This window comes from Dromiciops gliroides, chromosome 3 (assembly GCF_019393635.1).
Source record: "Dromiciops gliroides isolate mDroGli1 chromosome 3, mDroGli1.pri, whole genome shotgun sequence".
Classification (NCBI taxonomy): domain Eukaryota; kingdom Metazoa; phylum Chordata; class Mammalia; order Microbiotheria; family Microbiotheriidae; genus Dromiciops; species Dromiciops gliroides.
This window is the reverse complement of record NC_057863.1, coordinates 615645131-615657750: the sequence shown is the minus strand read 5'-3', so window position 1 is coordinate 615657750 and position 12620 is coordinate 615645131. Positions and strand designations below refer to the sequence as shown.

At 49.4% G+C, this 12620-nt stretch overlaps 1 protein-coding gene across 3 annotated transcripts in view; it reads left to right on the top strand.

The window, feature by feature from the left end:
- Positions 1–12620, top strand: part of PAX7 (paired box 7) — a 154602-nt gene that overhangs the window by 57857 nt on the left and 84125 nt on the right. The window lies entirely within an intron of this gene.

Sequence of the window (12620 nt, the reverse complement as noted above, 5' to 3'; positions counted from 1 at the left end):
TTGTGCGAGGTGGGACAGAGCCCCAGCCAGGCCCCAGGGCCCACTGATATCTTGCTTTCTTTAAATTCCTTCCATTCAAGCTGGCTTTAAAAAAAAAATCTTTTGTCCTTTCTCTTTGGGGTCTGTCCTCTCCTTCCCAACTCAGCCCAGCTAGCTTTCCTCTCCTTAGTCCCCTTCCCCAGGCTGGGCAAAGGGGAGGAAGTGAGAGGGCAGGCAGAGCTATGATCTCGAGCCTTGGGTTCAAGGCTTGTCTGTACCACTCACTGTCTGTAGGATCTTAGGAAGTCTTTTCATCTCTCCGGGGCCCACAGGAAAACATGAGAACTGTGAGGAAGCTCAGGAGCCATCCAGTTCAACCATATCCGAAAAAGAATTTTTTTTTTTTTTGTGGGGCAATGAGGGTTAAGTGACTTGCCCAGGGTCACACAGCTAGTAAGTGTCAAGTGTCTGAAGCCAGATTTGAACTCAGGTACTCCTGAATCCAGGGCCTGTGCTTTATCCACAGCACCACCTAGTTGCCCCCCGAAAATAATTTTTAAAAAATTCTTTATAACATATGAGATTCGGAACCTGACTTATCCAGTGTGTTAGTATTTATTGAGCCCTGAACCCCGATATTTTTATCTAGTGCTTTAAGGTCTGCTAATAAACACGTTACATTTGTTCCTCACAACTCAGTGAGGTAGGTGCCATTGTTATTCCCATTTTCCTGAGAAGGAAACTGAGGCTGGGAGAACCAAGTGTCTTGTCCAGGGTTGCACAGCTAGTAAGTGACTGAGGCAGGGAAGTGCTAACTCAGGGAAAGCTTTCTGGAGCACGTGGGGCCCCAGAAGGGCCTTAAAAGATGAATAGAATTTGTATAGGGAGGGGGAGGGGAGAGGTCGCTTTAAGTAGGGAAAGTGATGTGGCATTTTTAATGGATTGGGGAGTGGGTTGAGGGGGGTGGGTTAGAACAGTGGGAAGTGAAGTTGTCGAAATGACAGGTCCAGATTGTAGAAGGCATTGAATGCCAGGCAGGCAACAACGAGAGGGGGCTTTAGTTGGGCTGCAGAAATGTTCAGTTCATCCAGGGTGGATCTCAGCTCCCATGGGTACATTAAAAGTCCAAATGGAATCCAGGAAAAATAAAGGTGTGTGTGTGTGGGGGGAGTGCTCGGGAAGAGGAGAGAGGCAAGAAAAGGCAGCAGGAATGTGGTGAGGGAGGCAGAGGGGCCTGGGAATTAATGGATATTCCATCTGCTAAAGTTTAGGTCATAGGAAGGAGCCAAAAAAGACCCCAGGCCCCTTTGGGCCACCTGTGATTCCCTCTTCCTCTGGCTCCTTCCCTCTGGGAGAGGTGGTCCTGTTTCTAGGCATCCCATCATGCCCAGTGTCTAATCTGATAAGGAGGGGGGGAGGGGCGGGACTGGCTAAGAGGGAAGGAGTGCCTATCTTGGTGATGCCCGTCAGTGCCCCTGCTAATCTCAGACAACAATGACAGTTAGATTCTGGAACAGGAAGATGGGGAGATTTAAAAAAATGCTGAATCTGGAGTGAGCAAGACCTGGGTTCAAATTCTACTTCTTAACACCCAACAGTTGTGGGATTCCTGGTTAATACACTTAATCTTATTCTCTGGGTCCTTCTAGGTAAAATGGGAGTGCCTATTGTCCCTCCAGGTCTTGAGGTGCAAATGAGACAATATATGTAAATCCCAACGAAATCTTTAAGACCTAAGTAAAAATCTACTAGTGAAAAAATGAAGAACTACTGTTTCCTTCACAGCCTGATGAAGGGAGATAGGGAAAGAAATGGTCAGGGTGAAAATGGCCCTGAGACCCCTTCCTCATGCCACAAGGCTGCCCAGGATCCAACCTTCCCCTTCCTAGAAAGGATCCTTATTCCTCAAGAGGGTGATTTTGAAGAGCAGCAGGCAGGGAACTTGTAGGAAGGAGCCTGGACAGCAAGTGTGGAGAGAGGAAGCCCTGAGGGCCAGTGTGTTGTTGGGGGAGGCCTCTAAATCTTCCTTTAGCTCATCTGCGCTGTCGCTGAACTCTCCGCAGAAATGGCCTCTGGAAGCTGCATTTACTGAAAGACCAGACATATAGTTCTCCTAATTTAGAAGATGGAGAGCCCTTAGAACAGAGCATGTCAGAGCTGGGAGGGCCCTTAGAACAGAGCATGTCAGAGCTGGGAGGGCCCTTAGAACAGAGCATGTCAGAGCTGGGAGGGCCCTTAGAACAGAGTATGTCAGAGCTGGGAGGAGCCTTAGAACAGAGCATGTCCAGAGCTGGGAGGAGCCTTAGAACAGAGGATGTCAGAGCTGGGAGGGCCCTTAGAACAGAGCATGTCAGAGCTGGGAGGGCCCTTAGAACACAGAATGTCAGAGCTGGGAGGGCCCTTAGAACAGAGCATGTCAGAGCTGGGAGGAGCCTTAGAACAGAGAATGTCAGGGCTGGGAGGGCCCTTAGAACAGAGCATGTCAGAGTTGGGAGGGCCCTCTGAACACAGAATGTCAGATTAGGATCGTCCATTGGACGCCATTATTCATTCCTTATCTTGCAGATGGGGAGCACACTCCCCAAGTTGTGACCTTCTACAAAGTCCTATAGCAAATTAATGTTTTGCATGGTAGAGAGCAGAACCCGGCCCCTGCCTTTTGGGAGCTTACAGTCAAATAAGGGAGATCCATGTGAGTTCAGGGGAACTGTGTTATTGCCCACCCAAGCCAGTAAACTAGGAGCTAGGAGCTATGGGAAGAAGGAGGTCACGGTGAAAAGGGAGAGACCAGAATTGATACCAGGGAACTTCCTGGAAGGCGATTCTGGGAGAAAGCAAGCTCTGTATCCTCAGTTCTGAGCATAGTACCTGAGCCACAGTAACCATTTGACAAAGGTTTGTTACATTGTTGAATTGAGACGACCTCCATCTGCTACAAAGCAAGCTCTGGATGTCAAGTGGCAAGAGAAGACGGGTCCCTCCCCAAGCAAAGACAGGAGGAGGTAGCTGAATGTAAACCCCGAGGTAGGGGCCGGGGAAGGATCCAGGCTTGAAACTGAGCTCTCACATTTACTAGCTCTGGGACTTTGGGCAAGTTGATTAACCTCAATCAGCCTCAGTTTCTTTGTCCATAAAATGGGGATAATAATCCGTCCTCAGTCTCCTTCCTCCAGGGAAGTGTCATCGTGAGGAAGGTCCTTTGTCTAGCCGCCTGTGTCGTATAATGTAAGCTATTACCGCCAGGCTTGATATCTGCCGTCCACCCCAAGGTGGTCCTTCTCCCACGCTGAGAGAGCCACTAGCTTCCCCCATCCTACCCCCTCTGCCCACCCTCCCTCCCCCATCACCACTGCCGCACCCCCTCCTTTCTTCCCCCACCTCAAGCTTATTGTTCCTGTTGATTCCCAAGTTGTAAGTCCATCAGGGGCATTACGGAGAGCAGAGCTTTGGTTACAGTTGACCAGTTTGGTGTCTGAAAAAAATCAGCCCCGCAAAGCGCATCTCCGAAGGCCCCGGCGAGCGGGCTGCGCAGAGCCCTCGGTCCCCAGCTGAGCTCCAAATGATTTTTCTATTTTTCCAGCCCTGCTCCCCGGGCTGCTTGGTATTCAAGGACACCCTGCCCACACTCCCCATCACTCCGCTAGGCCCGAATTACTTGATTAAAACGCATATCAACTATTATGCGATTCGCTTCTCTGCCACAACAGCTCCACACCAGGGCCTGAGTTAACTGTAATAAGAGGGAGAGGGAGACAGAAGGGGTGAAGGGGCTTTCCAGATGTCGGGGAGCAGGAGGGGGCACAGAAACGAACCCTCAAAGCCAGATGCTTGGAGAGCAATGCTAGCTAGCATTTTCAACCCCCTTGCTTATGACTTAGATAACCTTGGTCCCTCTCTGGGGCTCAGTTTCTTCATCTGTAAAGTGTGGGCCCTAGACTAGGTTTCCAAGGTCCCTCGAGAATGAAAACCCTGTGGACTAGGCTCTATGAGTAAGCTGACTCCCATTTTGCAGATGAAGGGATTGAGGCCCAGAAAGAAAGGAAATTCCTTATGATGGTCGCGCTGCTATTAAATGAAGAAATGACTCAAACCCAGGTCTATCAATTCCAAACCCAACGTTCTTTTCCCTATCACAGGCTTTTGTTGTTGGGTCGTTTTTCAGTTATGTTCGACTCTTCATCATCCCATTTGGGGTTTTCTTGGCAAAGACACTGGAGTGGTTTCCATTTCCTTCTTCAGCTCATTTTACAGATGGGGAAACTGAGGCAAACATGGTGCAGTGACTTGCCCAGAGTCACACAGCTAGTAAGTGTCTAGGGACAGATTTGAACTCAAGTCTTCCTGACTCCCTTGGGGCTGGTGCCACCCAGCTGTCCCTATTCTAGACTGCTTTTTTTTTTCAGTAGTTCTAGAGAAAGGCCCTAGAGAAAAGGAGTGGATTGGCTCTTGGGCATTTGGGAGAAGCTCTGATGTTCCGGAAAAGTCATTGGGTTCATGGTATTTATGTGGAAGAGAGATCAGATATAGTATCTCATTGTTGTCAATAGCCATCTCCTTCAAGGACTTCCCAATCAACCCAATCCCTTTACAAGACTAAGTCCCAGCACATGAGCTCTGTGGTGTCTCTCGGAGTTAAGCCTCACTTGACTTTGTTTCTCTCTTTTTCTGGACTCAGTGTTTTCCTATATATGAAAAAGAATCATCCCTGCCTCTCCCCTCCCTTTTCTTCTTTCTCCCAAAGGGAGTCATGAAAATGGTAGCAATATTTGCTTTTGAAGTGTTTGGAGCTGAGGTGAGAAAAGCATTTCAGAGAGAGAAGTTTGTCATTATCCCCAGACTTACTTTCAGTATGACCTTGGGCAAGTCTCTGGGCCTCCATTTCTTCATCTGTAAAATGGGAGACTTGGAGCCCCTGACTCTGAAGTACTTCCAGCTCCAGATCTATGATCGACAATTATGCTCTCCTCCCCTGGCAGGGGCCTCTTAGACTGGCCCCAGGTTTCCCATCTGCCAAAGAGCTCAGAGCTTGGAGCTCAGGTCTGGGGTTTATCCTCTTAGCCCCAAGGAAGTTGGAGGAAGAGGAAGCATTGGATCTGAAGTCAGAGGAGCCCTAGGTTTGAACCCTGCCTGTGGTGCTTCTGATCTGTGTGAAATTGCCTCTCTGTGCCTCAGTTTCCTTCTCTGTAAAACGAGGGAGTTGGACTGGATGATCTTAGGAAATCTTCAGTCCTGCGGACCGAGGTGGTCAAGGAGGGCTTCCTGGAGGTGCTGGCCTTGGCCAAGAGAGCAAGTCAGTTTTAGAGATGAGCGGCTGAGGGGTTAGGGACACAGCTTGGCTGAACATCCCGGAGCATCCAGCTTTGGGGTTCATTTCTATCCCCTTCCTCCTTCATAACACCTGGAAGCCCCTCCCCTAGTTAGTCTGCCCCCCCCAACACAAATAAACAGCTTTCTTGCCTTCACCATCATCACCATCATCAGGTTAAATCTCCCCATCAGACTGGGGGCACCCTGAGGACAGGGGCATGTTCCAAGGGCACTCGGAGCCTCTTGAATTCTCCCCTCCCCCTCAACCTGCCCCCTCTACAGCCCTGAATAGCCACCCTCCTCTAGCCTCCCTGCCCAGGCTGCACCATTCTCTCTGGATAGTCTTATTTGGGAGAGAACTAAGGAAAGGAGGCGTGGGAGACAGAGACAGAGAGACAGAGCCAGAGAGCCAGTCATGTAGACCAGAAGTAAGTGAGGCCTTGAGGGAGGGAGGATGGGGGGGGCAGTCCCCCAGGCTCCCTCCTCCCCCCTCCTCCTCTCCCTCTCCCTCCCCATCCCAAGTGGGCTTTAATGAATGCGCTCCCATGCGCGCTCCTGCCTGCACAGCCCCAAGGCCAGCTTCTGGGTGCTTCACACGCAGAGGCAGCGGGTCCTCAAGGAGCGTCAAGGGCTCAGCTTCATCCTCGGGGCCTCACTGTGGCCGATTCCTCCTAATCCTGTTGATTAATTTAACTCCAAGGCTAAGAGGCTACCAGGAGCCTTGGGAGGAGGGGGGATGGGTGCTGGGCTGGAGGCAAGGGATGCAAGGGAGGTGTGGGTTCAGCACAATCCCCTTTCCCCACTCAAATCTTTTTGTTCCAGGCCCCTATTAAGCCCCAACTATGCTTCTTTCCTGCTGTCTGCCCTTCACCTCCCACCTATGATAGTTTGCTCAAATTTATGCTGCACAATCCTGGTCTTGGGTTCAAATCTCACAACAGCCCGGGGACACAGGCAGCAAAAGTAGTGTTATTCCCATTTCATAGAAGAGAAAAAATGAAGCCTAGAGGGCAACGAGATGGTACAGTGAATCAAGCACCGGCCCTGGATTCAGGAGGCCCTGAGTTCAAATCCGGTCTCAGACACTTGACACATACTAGCTATGTGACCCTGGGCAAGTCACTTAACCCTCATTGCCCCACCAAAAAAAGAAAAAGAAAAATGAGGCCTATAGAAGGAAAGGCACTGAGGGGATAGACTGTCACCAACTGGGAGTACTTCATGGAAGCTGTGTGGTTAGTTCAATCAGACGATCTGGGTTCAAATCCTGAGTTTCTTCTATTGACTGGTGACCTGGGGCAAGTCACCTCACTCACTAGGCCTTAGTTTCCCCATCTGTAAAATGAGGAATTTGGACCTGATCATCCCTAAAGTCCCTTTCAGAGACATACATATAAGGGAAAGGGCACTGGAACCTAAGGACCTGGGTTCAAATCCCACTTCTGCCCTGATAGCCTTTTTTTAAAAATCTCTGTCCAATCATTTAACTTCCCTGGGGTGGGGGGAGACATGCACCTTATCTCTTAAATTAGAGGGCTTCCGGAGGTTTCTTCTAGCTTCTAGTTAGCATTGGTAGAATTCCTTAAGGTTTGCAAAGCACTTTATCTGTGTTATTTCTTTTGTTTTCATTTTTGGTTTGGGGGTTTTTTTTTGGCTCTGCAATGAGGGTTAAGTGACTTGCCCAGGGTCACACAGCTAGTAAGTGTCAAGTATCTGAGGCCAGATTTGAACTCAGGTCCTCCTGAATCCAGGGCCAGCGCTTTATCCACTGCACCACCCAGCCGCCCCTATCTGTGTTATTTCGTTTGTCCCAGGTGGGTTTTATTGTTATTCTCATTTTATAGATGAGGAAACTGAGGCACAGAGCAGTTGACTTGCCCAGGTTCCTCGAGATCCCTGCTTTTATAACCCTATAAGATTATGACTCATCCAGGATTACAGAGCTAGTAGTTATCAGGGGCAGAATTTGAACCCAGGCCTCCTATTTCCAAGTCAAATGTTATTTCTACTGTAGCATATTTCCTCCCAAAATTAAAAAAAAAATTGGTGGGGGGAGGCAATCAGGGTTAAATGACTTCTCCAGGGTCACACAGCCAGTAAGTGTCTGGGACTGGATTTGAACTCGATTCCTCCTGACTCCAGGGGCTGGTGGTCAATCCTCTGTGTGACATAGCTGTACCACTCTCCCCAAATCCCTCCCCGCAGCCTCAATCACTGATTTTTGAGTACTGTTTGTGAGCAGATGGGCAGCTAGGCTTCTCTACTTACATCCAGCCGCCCCTCCCCGAGCCCCATCCTGGGACACTAAGTAAGCATCAAGCAACTGCCTGGAGCAACAGAGGAAAGTCTTTGCTAAGGCAGGCAACAAGCACTTAGTAAGTGCGGAGGATACAGATACAAGCAACAAAGAAAGACAGTCCCTACCCTCAAGGAATTCTGGAATTCTTTTTTTTTTTTTTTTTGGTGAGGCAATTGGGGTTAAGTGACTTGCCCAGGGTCACACAGCTAGTAAGTGGAAGGAATTCTATTCTAATGAAGGAAGGCAACACACACACACACAAAAGGAGGGGGCGGTGTGGAGGCAACATGTGGAGCGCCAGAAGCCAGGCCAGCCTGGACCCATCCCCAAGGTGGAGGTCCTCAATGGTACTGGCCAACGGGAGAAGGGAGTCAGCCCGCCCGAAGCTTGTTCTGGGGTGAGCGGTCAGCCGCCTCATCGCTCAGAGGTCCAGATGGGTAGAAGCGAGCATCACAAGATCCCACGTGATCCTGGGCTAGTTAGTCATTGCCTCGCTCTGAGCCTCAGTTTCCACTTCTTTAAAACGAAGATGATAAAACCCGCTGGGCCTCTGGTTAAGCCCTTGCCCTGGAAGGAGTTTTGTAAATCTAAAAATTAAAACGGGGGCTCTCCTTATATTCCTCCGGTGAAAGCGGAAGTGCCCTGAAGCCGGGGACAGGATCTTTATTATTCGTTGCAATGGTACCTTCTTAGAAGAACATCAGGTTCAGAGCCGGAGGGAGACTTAGAAATCATCTAGTCCCACTGACTGGACCTTCTGGGACCTCAGTTTCTCTATCTGTAAAAGGAGGGGGGAGGGGGAAAGGCTCAAGTCTGAGGTTTCTCCCACGAGCCTATGAGATTAGGCAGGAAATGTTGGATGTCGCCAGATGGCGGAATGCCTTGAACCCCGAGCAGAGAGTTTAAACTCTTTAAGACAATAGGGAGCCTTTGTAGAATTGATATGTATAAGGAAAATTATGTTGGTAATGATGTATAAGATGAATTGGAGGAGGGAGAGATTGGATAGGGGGAAAGACCATACTGTTATGTTCTGAGAAGGCGTCCAGTCACCCCGGAAGGGATGGGGATTAGAGCTAGCGTAGAGACGGAATCAATAATGCTGGGTAATTGGATACGAGAGCAAAGGGAGATGGCAATCCCAAGATTCTGAACGGGAGAGGTGTGTGCGGATATAATGAGGTCAGGAGGAAGAGCAAGTTAGCAGAGGAAAGGTGACAGCTCAGTGGGGGCATGTTTAGTTTGAGGGCCAGTGTTGGGCATGAGTCTGGAGTTCCAAGGAGATCAGCAGAGAGCTAGAGAGCTAGCCACATCTGCATACCGCCAGTAGTTGAATGAATGAAATTGTCAAGGGAGAAGGGGTAGAGAGAGAGAAAATCCCGGTCCTTTTCTCTCCTGCTCAGCCCCCCTCCTTCCTCCCTCCAGTGCCATCTCAAGGCCTCTTTCCTCTCCCTATCATCCTCAGTCTATGTCAGGAATCCTGAATCAGGAAATTAAAGCTGTGTTGTCAGTGTTACCAATACCAGGGAACTAATCCTGGGGATTAGTTGTCTTTGGCTCCCAGCCTCCTGATATGCCTTGGGGAGACAGGGCACTGGGGGACGCCAGCTGTAGCCCCCTGACTGTGGCAGGAGGATCTGGCCCCAAGCCCAGGCCAGGAGGGCCTCCACATCCGGAATGGCCCAACATGGTGGGAACAAGTGAGGGAGATTCCCCAGTCTTAGATCTCCCCACCAGCCAGTCTCTGTAATCACTGGGACAAGTGGGTAGGAGAAAATGCCAATGGGCATAGATGACAGAATTTGGTTCTTGAGAAGTGTCATGAAAATACTGAATTGATTTGGTATCCTCCTCCAACCAATCAGGAAGCAGGAACTAATTACACCCCTCCCCCTTCACAGGGATGCTTACTCATTGTAAGTGCATGGAGCAGGAGGGATGTGGGAGGGACATTCACTCCTACGATTTGGGTGGGGATCCTGATCTTCTTCAAGGGTGAGGATGAAGCAGCTGGGGCCTGAGCCTGAGACGGTGTCCTCTTCCCCATGAGCCAATGGGAAGCCTCCCTGACCTCAGGGCAGGGAAACAGAATGAGCCAGAGGACACCATTTTCATTTTAGGTCAGAGATCCAGAGATCCTGTGTTGGAAAGGAATCCAGAGGCCATCTTGTCCAATCTCACCCCAGTCCCCCATTTTACAGATGGGAAAGGCATGGCCTGGGGATGTCAAGTGGCTTACTTGTCCAAGGTCACACAGGCAGGAGCTCTTACAGACCATCCATCCAGCTCTCTCATTTTATAGATGAGCAAACTGAGGCCCTTCAGAGGGCCTTAAATGGCCTGCCCAAGGTCACACAGCTAGGAAGCAAGGCAGAAGGCCTGGCCTGAATCCAGTCTCTGCTACTTATATGACCTTGGGTAAGTCATCTCCTTTCTGTGGTTCTCAGTTTACATATGTGTAAAATGAGGGCATTAGGATCGAATGACTTCCAAGGGCCTTTTCAGCTCTTAATTCAGTGTATGTTTCTCCATCCATTTGACACATGTGGCCAGAGTTTCTTAGGGTCAAAGAGACTTAAAGGTTTCATTTTAAAGATGGAGAAATTGAAGTTGGCTCCGAACCTGGCTAAGTCCACAGTTCAGGCACCTCCAGTAGTTTTCTTTTGCCTCTTCAGTCAAGTCAGAATCCTTCAGCTTGATGTTCAAGCCTGTCCACCCGGGACCTTACCTATGTGTTCAGACCGCCCTCCCATGCCTCCCCTCTAGATAGGCCCCCTCTTCCCTGTGCAGGGGTTAGGGGGGCAGAGCCTATCCCTGATTCTGAGCAGGGGCCTCAGCTTCTCCATCCTATCTGTCTTGAACAGTCTTCCTCCTTTCTCTCTTTAAATTCAACAGTGCTCCATTTAACATTCAGCTCTTCCATGGATCCTTTCTTGAGCAAAGATAATCCTAATCCTGACTCTCTGGAAGAAAAGAAGGAAGGGAGGGAAGGAAGGAAGGAAGGGAGAGAGAGAAAAGAGAGGAGGAAGGGAGGGAAAGAAGAGAGGGAGGCAGGGAAGAAGGGGAGGAGGGAAGGAAGAAAGGAAAGAAGGAATAAGGGAGAGAGGGAAGGGAGGAAGGAAGAAAGGAGGTAAAAAAGAGGGAAGAAAAGAGGAAGGGAGGGAATGGAGGGAGGGAAGAAGGGGAGGAGGGAAGGAGGAAAGGAAAGAAGGAATAAGGGAGGGAAGGATAGGAAGATGCAAGTGAGGGAAGGAGAAAGAGAAGGCTGGAAGAAAGGAGGGAGGGAGGAAGGAAAGAAGGGAAGAAGGTAAAACTATGAGGGAAAGAAAAGAAAGAAAAATAGAGAAAGCAAAGAAGAAAGAAAATGGTAGGAAGAAAAGCCTTGGCCTCCTCCCCTACTTTTCCTTCCCCTTCTCTGTGGTGGAAGGTTCCTGAAGCATGGCTTGAGCATATCCCACCCTGAGGGTGGGTCCAAGGCCTGGCCTAAGAGAGAACCCAGCTGGCGCTTGGCTTCGCTTCGGGTCAGTGCCAGGGGAGCTGGGCGAGATTGATGGCCGGGGAGGCAGCCAGAACAGTAGCTGGGGAAAGGGCTGAGCCAGAGCAGTCTCCTCACCCTGCAGCAGCTGAGGAGTTTGGCCCAACCTTTTCTGGGAGCTCCCAGGGTCTGAGGGCTGGAGGAGGAGGGGGAGGAGGAGAGGAGGGAAAGGAAGGGGAGATTTAACCTGACAGTTGATAGTCCTGTCCACAAGCGAGCGACGAGCTGGCCATCAGCCTTCTCAGGCCTCTCTTGCAGGGCCAAGAAAGGCCCTATCTCATGCAAGGGAAGCTCAGGAGCTGTGTGGAAGGAGTCACGGCCAATGCAGTAAGGAGAGGGTCTGGCCCTGCCCTCCCCACCCCAGGGTTCCCCACAATTCCTGGGGATGCCCAAAGCCCTCTTGCACAAACACACACTCACCTACTCCAAGACCCCAGAACACTCGATCTGCCGGCCCAGGGGCCCTTAAACCCACATTCTTTAAAAAGCATCATATTTAAAAGGAAATGTTATGGCTGGATCCTTTTTTTACACCACTGTTGTATCCCAACAGCCCATTCCCTTCCCTTGACACAAAAAATGACGGTTAAGCAAAAGTGAACTAAAAACATGACTGAGTTCTATAGAAGATGAAACATTCAGCTGTGATCTTCCCCAGCTCTACCCTAGTAAGTGGAAGGAGCTGATGCCATCCTGGGTTTTCCAGGACCAAGGTTCATTGCCATGAATTTTTGCTGTTACCTTTCGAAGCTGCTTCTGTTCACTGCATGTGTGATAGATGATGTTTCCTGGATTGTGCTTAATGCAAGTTTTTCTAGAATCATGGTATTTTTTTTTAGAGCTGGAAGGGACCAAGGAATGATAGAACAGAAAATGTTAAAGCTAAAAGGGAACTTAGAACATGGAATTGGAAGGGGTCTTAGAACATGGAATGTCAATGGATCATGGATTTGGAACTGGAAGGGACATCAGAGGTCACCAAATGCAAACCCTTCGTTGGTAAATGAAGAAACTGAGGCCCAAAGAGATTAAATGACTTGCCCAGGTTCACAGAGCTAGTGACAGAATTTGAACTCAGGTCTTCCTGAATCCAAGACCAGCTCTCTTCACTTATACCAGTAAGAACTGCAAAGAGGACATAGAAAATAGAATGTCAGGTGTGGGAATGAGCTTAGAACATAGAATGTCAGGGTCTAGAGAGAGCTTAGAATATCAAATGTCAGAGCTGGGAGGGCCCTTAGAACACAGAATGTCAGAGCTGGGAGGGGCTTTAGAACACAGAATGTCAGGTCTAGAGAGCTTAGAATATAGGATGTCTCAGGTGGGAGGGGCCTTAGGACACAAAATGCCAGATCTTGAAAAGGCCATGTTTGCATGTTTCCCTACATTTTACAGACATGAAAACTGAGGCCACGATAAGGCAAGTGACTTTCCCAAGGTTTTATCGCTAATAAGTAGCAGAACTAAGATTTAAACCAGGTTTTCTGGTTTCCAGAACTC